General features: G+C 34.7%; 1 pseudogene; it reads left to right on the top strand.

Moving 5' to 3' along the window:
* The first annotated feature begins 2,657 nt into the window (after window positions 1-2,657).
* Window positions 2,658-3,281, top strand: LOC141499198 (peptidyl-prolyl cis-trans isomerase FKBP3 pseudogene; annotated as a pseudogene).
* The last annotated feature ends 7,911 nt before the right edge of the window (window positions 3,282-11,192 follow it).

The raw sequence follows: 11,192 nt of genomic DNA, 5'->3' as shown, positions 1-11,192 counted from the left end.
AACAACCAAGTGGTTATCTCAATAGATGCTGAAAAAACTTTTGACAAAATACAACACCCAATCCTATTAAAAACACTAGAGAACATAGGAATAAATGGAATGTTCCTTAAAACAATAAGCAGTATCTACCTAAAACCATCAAGCAGCATTATATGTAATGGGAATAAGCTAGAAGCATTCCCAGTAAATTCAGGGGTGAAACAAAGGTGCACATTACCATCACTATAATTTAATATTGTTTAGAAATGTTTGCCTTAGCCATAAGAAAAGAAAAAGAAATTGAAAGTATTAGAATTGGTAATGAAGGAAAAAAACTCACTTTTTGCAGATGATATGATGCTTACCTAGAGAATCCTAGAAGATCATCTGAAAAACTACTGGAAACAATTACCTATTTTAATAAAGTTGCAGTATATAAGATAAACCCACATGAATCCTCAGCATTTCTACATATTACTAACAAGATATAACAGTGAGAGATAGAAAGAGAAATCCCATTTAATAAAACTACAGAGCATAAAATACTTGGGATCCCACCTGCCAAGACAGACTCAAAAACTATATGAAAACAACCATAAAACACCTTTCACAAAAATAAAAACAGATCTAAATAACTGGGCAAATGTCAATTGCTCATGGATAGGCCAAGCTAATATAATAAAAATGACAATTCTACATAAATTAAATTACTTATTCAGTTCCATGCCAATCAAACTTTCAAAAATTACTTTAGTGAGCTAGGAAAAACATTAACTAAATTCATATGGAGGAGCAAAAGGTCAAGAATATCAAAAGAGTTGATGAAAAAAATTCAAAAGAAGGCAGCCTAATTGAACAAGAACTAAAATTGTATTATAGAGCATCAGTCATCAAAATTCTTTGGTACTGGCTAAGAAATAGAGTGGTGGATCAGTGGAATAGATTAGATGCAAAAGAAGCAACAGTAAATGACTATAGTAATCTACTATTTGACAAACCCAAAGATTCCGGTTTCTGAAATAAGAACTCACTCTTCAACTAAAAACTGCTGGGAAAACTGGAAGATAGTATGGCAGAAACTAGGCATAGCACAACATCTCATACCCTATACCAAAATAAAATTGAGCTGGGGGGCAGCTAGGTGGCACAGTGGATAAAGCACAGGCCCTGGAGTCAGGAGTACCTGGGTTCAAATCTGGTCTCAGACACTTAATAATTACCTAGCTGTGTGGCCTTGGGAAAGCCACTTAACCCCATTTGCCTTGCAAAAAAATCCTAAAGAAAATAATTGAGATAGACAGGACTTGGGCATAAAAGGTACTACTATAAGCCAATTATAAGAAAAAGGAATAGCTTACATGTCAGATCTATAGAAAGGGGAGCAGTTTATGATCAAAGAAAAGATAAGAGAACATTATAAAAAACAAAAGGGATAATTTTGATTACATCAAATTAAAAAGTTTTTGCACAAACAAAATAACTGCAACCAAGATTTAAAGGAATGTAATAAGTTGGGAAACAATTTTTATAACTAGTATTTCTGACAAAGGACTCAATTCTAAAATGTATAGAGAACTGAGTCAAATTTATAAAAGAAATAAGTCATTCCCCAATTGATAAATGGTCAAAGGATATGGAAAGGCAATTCTTAGATAAAGACATCAAAGTTATCTATAATAATAATAAAAGAATTGCTCTAAATAATTCTTGATTAGAGAAATACAAATTAAAACATCTCTGATGTACCACCTCACATCTATCAGATTGACCAAAATGACTAGAAAGGAAAATGATTAACATGGGAGGGGGTGTGGAAAAACTGGTACACTAATGTATTGTTGGTAAAGTTGTAAACTTATCCAATTTTTCTGGAGAACAATTAGGAATTAGTTCCAAAGGGCAATAAAATTATGCATATCCTTTGATCTAGCAATACCACTACTGGGTCTATATACTGAAGAGATCATGCAAAAGGGCAAAAATCTCACAAGTACAAAAATATTCATAGCAATTCCTTTTGCAGTGGCAAGAAATTGGAAATTGAGGGGGTCCATCAATTGGATAATGGCTGAACAAATTGTGGTAAATATATGTGATGGAACAGTATTGATCTATAAGGAATCATGAAGAATAGGATTTCAGAAAAACCTAGAAAGACTTGTGTGAATTGATGCAGAGTGAAATAAGCAGAATCAGAAGAACATTATATACACTAACAACAACCTGGAATGATGATCAACTATGATGGACTTGTTCAATATCACAATACTGTACAATAATCAGTACAATAATCAAAGACAATTTTTAAAGACTTATGATGGAAAATAGCATCCCTATCCAGAAAAGGAACTGTGAAATTTAAATGAAAAACCAAAGCTTATTATCTCCAATTTTTAAAAGTTGTCATGTATTATGTCTTTTTTTTCTCTCTCTCTTCTTTCTTCCATTTTAATTTGATTCTTCTCTCAAAACATGATCAATATGGATCTAGTATTTAGCATGATTATACATGTAGATACCTATAGCAGATTGCTTTCTGTAAGGGGGAGGGTAGAGAAGGGAGGAAGGAGAAAAGTGTAAAACTGAAAACCTTGAAGAAAAACTACCATGTCTTGTAGTTATAAAGGCAAATAAATAAAATATTTTTTAAAAACTTATAAACTTAGTCAGGTAGAGGCAGTAGGGGGAAGATGGTAGCTGCTAGACCACAGTGTGATTGTGGAATGCAGAATAGTTGAGCAGTCAGACACTTAATGAGAAGGACATCATCAAGTTTTTCCAGGACAACAGCTCAGATTAGCTTCTTGCAGAACATAAATTACTAGAAAACTTAAAAAATGTGGCCAAGACAGCAAACAAGAATCATTTAATCACAGCTTAGAACCACCTTTTTGAAAGTACTTTCAGAAGTACTAAGAATGTTAAGCCACAGAGCAGGTAAAAAGTGTGAAGTTTTATAAAGAGCAATCCAAAGTCAAACCTGAAGAGACTTTGGATAAAGGTCCACCAAAATATATAAAATCTATTCTTAAGAAGGGAGATATAACTAACTTTCCCCCCCAAAAAAAAGATAATGTTCTTTGCTAGTACACAGGAACATTGTAGGATATAACTGTTTTTGAAACAAATGTTTAAACTAGTGCAAAGAAGAAAAAGAATGCTAAGTCTCTAAGTTTTAAATTTGGATAAACTTATCACTGGATGGGATGTAATATTGTTAAGACTGAATAAAGGAGAATTGCCTGGAGATTGAACCTGAATGGGCTTATGGCAAGAAACGATCTATAATCAGAATAGTTTAGAAATTTCCTCAACAATTCAGATTTCAGCTCATCAATGCCATCAAAATCATGCACGACTGCTGTTCATGTTCTCTTGCATGTTCACCAGAAGAAGAGCACTCAGTGTCCTATATATAGAATTCTCCTTCATTTTCTCCTGATACCCTGAGAGGACCTGTTGAGCATTCTGACTGCCACCTATCATTCCTCAACTTTACCACATGATCAGCCCATTTTCTTTTTCCAGTGATTCAGTTTCCTGAGAATATCTTTTACTCCTGTTCTTCAAAGTTTTTCACCATGTGCAGCCAACTTACAATCTTTGTATGATTGATATTCATTTTTATTACTTTGATGAATGTGGTTATATTTCATGCTGCCATATACCAATGGTAGAGAGGTGATGCCACATATCAATATTGGTAGAGAGGTGGTATTAAAAAAGAAAGACCTTTAGATTTCAGGGGAAGCTTGGGTTTATGAAAAGAGCTTTGCGATTTTCCAAAGGCATTGGAGCAATATTTCAGCCTTCTTTCCTCCTCACATTCAATTATGTCCATTTGAAGTCTGTCCCAGACACATATAGTGGAGGGAGAGCTCTATGGTTTGTGCACACAAATGCTTGTAGAGTCTGGGCAATAGATATACTTAATCTACTTAGTCTTTGCTCTGTGGATTATCAGCTCAGGTCTCTTGGAGGATACTCTTTAATGTTCTGGATCTTGTTGCAATTAGCACAATATCATTCACAAGCCAGAGTACCTGGACATTCTCATAATCCATAGAGAATCCCTTTTCAACTTAGACTCTGGGTCTCATCATCTTCATTACAGTACAGAGTAATTTTGGCATGCCTACATCTTAAGTTTCATGTCTTTAATGTTTTAGTTGATATTGTTGATCAGGTGGTTATGGAATAGTTATTTCTGTTGGATCTTTCAAGAAAGTATGAATGATGCAGTCATATCCATTAGAGAACCCCATTGTAAAAGTCTTACAAATTAAATATTAGGGGTTTTTAATCAACAAATGACCACAGTGATTATGCAGTATTGCTTTAGATTCATTACTTGCAAATTGATAAAGATGTGCATGCTATTTTCTACTAAAACAGTCATCGACTATGATCTCAATTCAAATAAATAGTCCTAGGAAGATTTTTTATAAATGAGAGAGAGGAATATAGATCATCAGTCATTATTATTCTCTTAATTGCTTTTTTTCAGTGGTATTAAAGTCTATGATTTTCTCTGTGGAATGTTTGCCTCCTTAATCACCTTATGTGTTCCTGGAAGTCCTCAGAAACTGATGAAAGTACAATAATATCAGTTGTCCACTTCTTATTTTTAATGTTAGTTTAAATAGGTTAAGATTAAATTGTTTCAATAGTTTAAAAACTTATAGGTTTTTTTCATTGCTACAGTACTTTTGGAAAACATCAGTTCTTAAAACAGTCAATTATCAGCATAGTGAAATTCCTTTCTGTAGGAAAAAAAATGGCCTTCCCAGTCACTCAGGGAGTGGTCTTTTCCTTTTTTGAGTCTTGACTAGAACAGTCTTCTCATCTCAACAGAAAATTGCCAAACTTTCCAACACAGAGCATAATAGGCTTAAGTAACTACTATTTCCTGGCCACTAAAATTTGCCTCTTCAATTGAGACCACATTCTTGCTTGGGTGGAAATTCTTTTATGTCTCCAGGTTGTTTTCAGATCCTCATGCCAACCTTAATCAGCATTTTCTCTAGAGCAACAGTTTTTGTGTCATGAACTACTTCGGCAGACTGGGGATGGCTATGGATCCCTTCTCAGAATCGTGTTTTAAAATAATTGAAGGAAATATTAAATTTTAGAGTTGTGAAAATAAAGATGTATTTTTCCCCAAAAAAGTGTATTTTCTCATCCAAGTTCATTCCCTTAAATCTTTCATGGACCCTAAAGAGATCAATATAGTTCAGGTTAAAATCTTATTCCCAACCCCAGACCCCACAGAGAAAGTAAGAAAAAAAAATGAGGAAATAACAAGTAAAATAAATCCTGCATTAGCCATGTCTATACCATATCCATTAGAAGTAGTTCTTCATCCAGGAGTTCCATTTGTCATTAAAATTATAGATTCAGTCTCTATCCTTATTCCTTATGTTATATCTACCCATCTGTGAGTATCTTCCTAGGAGAATGTAAGGTCTCTATGAAGAATGTAAGGTACTGTGATATGCTATGTCTCCAAGAGAAAGATTCCTTTTTCCTGGAGATAGGGTAAGCTTACTAAAATTTTATATCTTCAATTTCTAGTATAGTTCCTAAAACACTGTAAGTGCTAAATAAATGCTTGCTGAGCGATTGCTGGTTACTTACAATGTATTGTAGGCAATAATCTTGTTGAAACACCATAAAAAAATTAAAGTAAAAACAATATGTTTTGAACAGTTCTTTCCCTGTAGATGGATAACACTTTTCATATGAGTCCTTTGGAATTATCTTGGATCATTATATTACTGACAATAGCTAAGTCATTTAAAGTTGATCATCATAAAATATTGCTGTTACTGTGTACAGTGTTCTGGTTCTACTCTAAGCTGTTCCACTGAGCCATCATTCTGTTTCTTAGCCAGTACCAGATTGTTTTGATGATTACAGCTTTGTAATACAATTTGAGATGTGATACTACTAAACCACTTCCTTTATATATTTTTTTCATTAATTCCCTAGATATCTTCACCTTTTGTTCTTACAGATTAATTGTTATTATTTTTCTATCTCTAAAAAATAATTTTGATAGTTTGATTGGTATGGTACTGAATAAGAAAATCAATTTAAGTAGAATTGTCATCTTTATTGATTTAGCCTACCCACGAGCAATTGATATTTTCCCAGTTGTATAGATCTGACTTTATTTGTGTGAAAAGTGTTTCAGCTTGACCAATTTAATTAAGTTATTGATAATAAAAATGGATAATCAATGAAAACAAGGTTAGAGACATTGATTACTATATCATTTGATGCAAGGTTTGACTGACAAGAAATTAAGTACTATAATAAGTTAAAAGATCATGATTAATGAAGTGCCTAAGTCAGTAAGGACTCTCTCTAGCTAAGGGTATCTGACATTGTCAGACCAAAATTATTAAAGATTTCTTCAAAGATAGAATAATGGGGATAACCTTACTCTATTATCCTCTGAACATTATTATCTGGTGAGACATAGAACAGGGAAACATTGTGATGTAAGAGATTCAGAGCAAAATCAAATTGAAAAGAATCACTATGGGTGAACCTTGCAGAGTCAAGGGACCAAAGAAGATACATGTTACTATCTACACAAAATAAACCATATAAATGAAGTATATTAAGTACAGTCTGATCATATCATGCCTTGTCCCCAACCACTAATCAATAAACTCCTGTGGCACCCTATTACCTTCAGAATATAAATCTTTTCTAAAGTCCTTCTTATATTGTACCCCTTCTACTTTTCCAGTCTTATTATACTTTACTTCCTTCTGCATACTCAGCAAAGTAATGACACTGGCCTCTTTTCTGCTCCATCTCCAACTCTAGTCTTCACATTATCTCACATGCCTAAAACACTCTACTTCCTTATCTCTGCCTTCTATTTGGCATCAGATTCCCCTCATATCTGTTTAAATCTTATTTGAAAGAAGCCTTTTTGAGGCCTCCTTAAACTTTGTGTCTTCCCTCTCACATTACTATTTATCCTGTATATGAGTTTGTATACAGTTGTTTGCTTGTCAGTTTTCCCATTAGACTATATCCCCTTGAGACAGGGAACTGTTAAATTGTTGTTTGTTTTTGTATAATTTTTTGTCTTTCTTTGTATCCCTAGTAGTTAGTACAGTGCCTAGCACATTCAAGATATTTAATAAATGTTAGTTTGTTGATTGATTACAATAGGGATGGTCAAAAGTTTTGATGGGGTTTCATTTCAGGTTGAGCAGAATGAAGAATTCCCAGAATCAGAGATCCAGAGTTTGGGGACAGATAAGTTCATTTTCTCTTGAGTAAAGGTATTACTCCTCCAAGTGGGCTGAGTTCTAAGAGACAGCAAGTGTTTTGAAAACAAGGAAAAACTTTTAAGGGGACTGGGGAGAGTTTAGAGGGAGATGCTTTCTGTGCAACTTTGGGTTAGGGAATCATATCAGAAATAATCGTGGATAGTTTGTTCAGTATTTGTGCAACATTGTTATCTCAACATTGTGTGTGTGCCTCAGTGAGTCGCATGATTCTGGTCCACATCTGGGGCATCACAACTTTGACATAATGAACAGGGTTCATAATATGGGGAAGTTTCTGTTCACTTATAAGATAGTGAGATAGTCTCTGTCAGCTCAAGGTGAGATCAAAACAGTCTTCCCAGAGATGTAAGAAAAACACAACATTCCTTTAAGTTACACAAAATCGGCTTTGTAGGGAGAAAGTTAAATATTTGCTTTCTGCCCAATATTTCCACTTCATCAGTTTCACAGTGAGGATAGCCAAGTATGTTAATGTTACTTTTATGGTTGAAGGGATAGCCCAAAACAATGAGTATTTGGCAGGTGCAAAGCAATTTAAAAATTAACATAGACACCCAAAATCCTGACAGAATTCTCTTTAATCTTGAAATTAATGGAAATTTGCCAGAATCAATTCAATATATCTTCGCCAGAAAGAAAACTATTATGGGTTTTGATATTCATTTAGTAATCCACTTAAGAAAACAAAATCTGATTCTGGAGAAAGTAGGGAAATGGAAATTGTAAAAAGAAAAAATTCTAATAACCAAGTAATATGTACAATATTAGAGAGTGGATCTAATTTATCTAGCTAGCTAGATATACATGTATATATGCATGTATACTCTCTGTTCAATACACTTTCACTTGAAAGGCATGCTTTTTTTTGCACTGTCAAGAACTAAGCAACCACATAAATTCCTACAGTCACCCTACCATGGTCTTATTCTTAAATAATTTCTATCACACAGGAAACTAAGACTCCTTGGTTCTTTCCAACTCTGACAGGTGTTTTGGTTTTGGTTTGGGGCTTTTGTTTGTTTGTTTGCTTACCTAATCTAACAAGGATCAGGGGCTTCCTGCTTTTCTTCTCTTTCTTTTCCATCATTTCTGCTTTCCTCTCATCTTTCCAGTGTTCCTTAATCAGTGTTTAGAAAAGAAGAATGTAATGTTAGAATTAGAATGTAAGTTCCGGGGCAGCTAGGTGATACAGTGGATAGAGCATCGGCCTGGAGTCAGGAGTTAAAATATGACCCTAGATACTTAATAATTACCTAGCTGTGTGACCTTGGGCAAGTCACTTAACCCATTGCCTTGAAAAAAAAGGCCAAAAAGAATTTTTTTAAAAAAGAGACTGTGGGGGCAACTAGGTGGCACAGTGGATAGAACACCCACCCTGGAGTCAGGAGTACCTGAGTTCAAATCCAGCCTCAGACACTTAATAATTACCTAGCTGTGTGGCCATGGGCAAGCCACTTAACCCTATTGTCTTGCAAAACCTTAAAAACAAAAGATAGAGACTGTAAATTCTTTGAGGTTAGGGCCAGTCTTGTTTGTTTTTATGTATATTCCCAGATTTTAGTCCAGTGCTTGGGAGGGAAAGATTAAGTGGTTAATACCTTGCTCTTCACAAATGGCATTTTTTAAAAATAAAAATAAAGACCATTATATACATCAAAGCTTGCACCTTCAATTCAATTATATTCACAAAGAAAGGCATTTTATAATTTCTGAATAACAAATGTCATTATATACCATAGGAGAAGATCCTTTAGTTCTCACAAAATAGTCTTCACTGTGTAAACTGGGGTTATAAGTCCCAATTTAAATAGTTTAGACTTTTTTATTTTTAGTTTGTTTGCTTTTTTGCAGGGTAATGGGGTTAAGAGGCTTGCCCAAGGCCACACAGCTAGGTAATTATTATTATCATTATTAAGTGTCTGAGGCTGGATTTGAACTCAGGTACTCCTGACTCCAGCGCCATTGCTCTATCCACTGCGCCACCTAGTCATCCCATAGTTTAGACTTTTGCAACTCTAATTACTGTGTTTATGATCTGTATGGATAGTTAAACCAGTTTTTTTCAGGACGTCCAAAAATCACCCTTTCACCTATACTTATTTTTTAAAAAATTATTTTTTCCTCCTCTACCCTAAATCTTTTTACCTATTTAAATCCTAAGCAGATCAAGTCTTACCTTGTCTGTGAACCTTTCATTGGCCATCCTATACACTTATAATACCTTTAATCTGATGCTTTATGTGGAAATTTTAAATTGATTTTCATGTATTTGATGTTTTTATGAGTAATTTTGCATGTTTTTTTAATGACAGAAGCTGTATCTTACATGTATTTCATTCTATCACCCAAATCTATCATACTATTCTACAAGGTTTCAATGAATACAAGGTTTTGATAGGAAGAAAATAATCTCCACTCTAGATGTTCATGACACTACTTTCTCCTAGTTCTCCTCCTACCTATTTCCTAATCACTCTTCTTTCCTGGATCATCCAGGTTACACTTACTAATCATTAATATCAGTCAAGACTTAATCCTCTGACTTTTTTCTTCTGTCTGTTATTCCTCTCCCAAGTATTTAATTTGTCACTTCTTTGCAGATGACTCCCAAATCTATTGGTCTCTCCCCAACCTCTCTCCTAATTTCTCTCCTGACCTCCAGTGCCCTATTTGCCTCTTTGTCATCTCAAATTGCATTGCTTTCATCAAATTAAATTCAACATGTCCAAAACTGAACTCATTATCCTTGACCTAAACTTTCCTCTAATCCTAACTTTCCTAATAGTTTAAAGGGATCATTATCCTTCCTGTCACTCAGGCTTGCAATCTAGGTGTCATCCTCATACCTGAATCATTTCAATGAAGTTCTTCTGATGATCTCTCTCTGTCTCAAGGCTCTTTTCACTGTACCCCATCTTCAATTTAGCTGCTTAGCTACCAAAGTTACACACACCTCTATTCAGTAAACTCTAATTCCTCTCTCATAGCTCCAAAAATAAAACATAAAATCTTCTGTTTGCTTTTTAAAATCCTTCATAACCTGGTCTCTGCCTACTTTTCCAGTCTTCTTGCATTCCTCTGCATACTTTATAATCCAGGATCTAGAACTTCCTTGTTGTTCCTCAAACAAGAGTCTTCATCTCCTACCTTATTACTCCCACTGGTTCCTAGAATGCTCTCCCTCTTCACCTCTACCTCCTGTTTTCCCCTCTGACCTCCTTCCCTTTTTTCCTTTTTTTCCTTCTTTCTTCCCTTTCCCCTTCTTTGTCCTTTTCTTTTTCCTTTCCTCTCTTCTTTTCTCCCTCCCCGCCTTCCTTCCTTCTTTCCTTCCTGCTAGTTTCTCTGCCTCAAGTATATTTCCCCTGTAGCACAATTTCAATTCATCTATTAATGTGATCTTTGTAAAGTGCAGGTCACATCATGTTACACACACTTCTATTCAGTAAACTCTAAAGGTTCCCTAGTGCTTCCAAAATAAAACAAAAATCCTGACTTGCTTCCCTCCTTTCTTTACCTTCCCTCCTTTTTCCCCCCTTACTCCTTTCCTCCCTCTTTTCTTTTCTCTTTCCTTCCTTCCCACCCTCTCTTTCTTGTTTCCTTTCTTCATTCTTCCTTAATTTTTCCTCCACCTTTCTTCTTCTATAGCACCTCACAAGCTGAACCTATCCTTTCCTTAAAATGTGCAAACCTCTACCTGGTATCAATTCCAGTACAAAATTTCCCTGGAATCTATTTACCCCAGACTCTTACTAGCTGAGTAATTTCAGTCAAATCATTTAACTTCTGAGAGGAGGTTTCCTATTTATAAAATTTTGTATTCAATGATCTCTCAAGTTCCTTTCTACTGGAAATTCAGGATCTTTTATCTAATAATGTCCTGAAACAAAATTGGGGCCA

Source organism: Macrotis lagotis, chromosome X, assembly GCF_037893015.1.
Source record: "Macrotis lagotis isolate mMagLag1 chromosome X, bilby.v1.9.chrom.fasta, whole genome shotgun sequence".
NCBI classification, from domain to species: domain Eukaryota; kingdom Metazoa; phylum Chordata; class Mammalia; order Peramelemorphia; family Peramelidae; genus Macrotis; species Macrotis lagotis.
The sequence above is the reverse complement of the archived record's forward strand: the minus strand, read 5'-3'. Positions and strand labels throughout refer to the sequence as shown.